Source organism: Notothenia coriiceps, unplaced genomic scaffold, assembly GCF_000735185.1.
Source record: "Notothenia coriiceps isolate Sejong01 unplaced genomic scaffold, NC01 NC01_scaffold00029548, whole genome shotgun sequence".
Classification (NCBI taxonomy): Eukaryota; Metazoa; Chordata; class Actinopteri; order Perciformes; family Nototheniidae; genus Notothenia; species Notothenia coriiceps.
Genome location: NW_011362249.1, coordinates 10,463 through 12,924, shown reverse-complemented (window position 1 = coordinate 12,924; position 2,462 = coordinate 10,463). Strand labels below are relative to the sequence as shown.

The 2,462-nt window shown below is 40.6% G+C and overlaps 2 long non-coding RNA genes across 2 annotated transcripts in view; both read right to left on the bottom strand.

Annotated features, from left to right (window-relative positions):
* The window catches only part of LOC104958953 (uncharacterized), a 15,510-nt gene that overhangs the window by 2,970 nt on the left and 10,078 nt on the right, over positions 1-2,462 (bottom strand). The window lies entirely within an intron of this gene.
* Positions 1,012-1,647, bottom strand: LOC104958952 (uncharacterized). The gene is made up of 3 exons (XR_799806.1): positions 1,614-1,647; positions 1,481-1,531; positions 1,012-1,051 (listed from the first exon to the last, which is right to left on the bottom strand). It is a non-coding gene; the product is annotated as an uncharacterized lncRNA (long non-coding RNA).

Below are 2,462 nucleotides of genomic sequence, written 5' to 3'. Positions count from 1 at the left end.
GGCTAATGTTGGGCTATAAAGGAACTACAGCACGGTCACATGACTTCACGTCACCACCGCTAAGCTAAAGGTGGCTAATGTTGGGCTATAAAGGAACTACAGCACGGTCACATGACTTCACGTCACCACCGCTAAGCTAAAGGTGGCTAATGTTGGGCTATAAAGGAACTACAGCACGGTCACATGACTTCACGTCACCACCGCTAAGCTAAAGGAGGCTAATGTTGGGCTATAAAGGAACTACAGCACGGTCACATGACTTCACGTCGCCACCGCTAAGCTAAAGGAGGCTAATGTTGGGCTATAAAGGAACTACAGCACGGTCACATGACTTCACTAATGTTGGGCTATAAAGGAAGTACAGCACGGTCACATGACTTCAAGTCACCTGACTCATTTCAGGGTTTGAGGACTCATTCCTGCAGCACTCTTCTTCACATTAATCCTCACAACATACTAAAAGGAATGGAAACACATAAGACAGATTGCGCCTATCATTTTCAGAATTCGATCCAAAAACACGATCTAAAATTCCTTGGACATATATCCCATTACTTTAGGTCATGTGATGTGAAGTAAAACATGTGTGGCCCCCTGACATGAAGTAAAGTGGTCTCTGCAGCAATTAGTGCTCGGCGGTTCAATAAGCAGGCAGTGTGTTCAACATGAATCAATGGTGAGCAGCTTGACTCTAATTAGAAGATGAAGGGAACAGCCTCTCAAACACACATGCAAACAACCAAGTCAATGCACACATCCGTACAACAAAGTGCATTGAGTTTGCACACATCAAATACATTTTGTATGGAGAAAAGAAAAGTTCCCAACCACTGCTAGAAGGGGTTAAATCTGAGGGAGAGAGTTTGAGAAAGAGCTCCAAATCAGACGGCATGCACTAAAGACTAATCTGATTTCTACAGTAAAGAGTAAATGAATCAGGAAAAAGAAAGTCAGCAGTTTTGTTTGATTGGATTTTTTTCTTTTAGCCATGGACGGAGGATGTCAAACTTACTATAAGTCCGTTTGCGTGTTGCTGTTCGTTACTTTGGTCCTTAAAATTTTGAGAAGACAATGTTAGACTACTGGTGTAAGAAGGAGTCATTTCATAAACCACGGAGCCTCACAATACCCACCAACATGCAGTAATCCTTTCATCACATGGGGGAAACACTCGGGGTTAATTACAGGATTTATCTCGCTGGCAAATCTGTGATTAAAACTACAATTTCTTTAGGTTAAAAAAGCTTAAATTGCCACCTCACAACCACATGAAGAGGCAGTGGTTTCTCCACTTCCTCTTCACAGAGCGGAGAGGAACATGTGATGAAACGAATACCGGCTACACCCTCATCTACCACCGAAGCAGGGAACCACACACACACACAGATGTGAGGGAAACACACACTGCGGTGGTCTCACAAATGCTGATGGTGAAGAGGCAGCAGACCAAAGTACAGGAGGACGTTGAACATGTGTTTACCTTGGCGATTTGCAGCAGAACGATACAGTGCTTGATGGACTCTACCATGCTCTGGAAGGAAAGGGTGTTCAGAAAAGAGGTTAAATTACGAGGAACTGACACAGGAAGGATAATGTGTTAATGGCTGACTTACACAAGTAGTCTCCTTCAGATTTTCAATTTTCTGTAAAAAGAGAAGACACTAGGTGTTAAAATCTGTCAAAAAGAACAGGTACAAAGTCGAAAAGCATAAACCCTGATGCCACGGGTAGAGGTGGGAAGTATTGGAGAACAAATACTTCGTTACTGTACTTAAGTACATGTTTCTGGTATCAGTACTTTACTCCACTACTTATTTTTCTGACAACTTTCTACTTCTCTCATGTTGAACACAAATACCTGTACTTTCTACTTCTTACATGTTGAACTCAAATACCTGTACTTTCTACTTCTTACATGTTGAACACAAATACCTGTACTTTCTACTTCTTACATGTTGAACTCAAATACCTGTACTTTCTACTTCTTACATGTTGAACTCAAATACCTGTACTTTCTACTTCTTACATGTTGAACACAAATACCTGTACTTTCTACTTCTTACATGTTGAACACAAATACCTGTACTTTCTACTTCTCAATTTTCCAAACAGGCTGGTTCCTTTAGTTTGAATGTGTGTTTGGTGGCGTGATCATTATTATTTAGAGCAGGGGGGTCAAACTCAAATACACAGTGGGCCAAAATAAAAAAATGGGTACTAGTGGAGGGCCGGACTGGTTCAATGTTTATTGCAGAACTTATTGAAATGAACTTATTGCACATATTAAACCTGGAACTAACAAAGCTTAAATTATTTCCTATAAAAACAGCATTAAACATTAAATAATCAGCTGCATTCATTTCTTATGGCTCTATCTGCAGCTTTTTCCAGAGTCATTTCTTATGATTACATTTTCCCACAGGCCAACAACAGCTTCAAAAAAACAATTTCCCTCAAAGAGA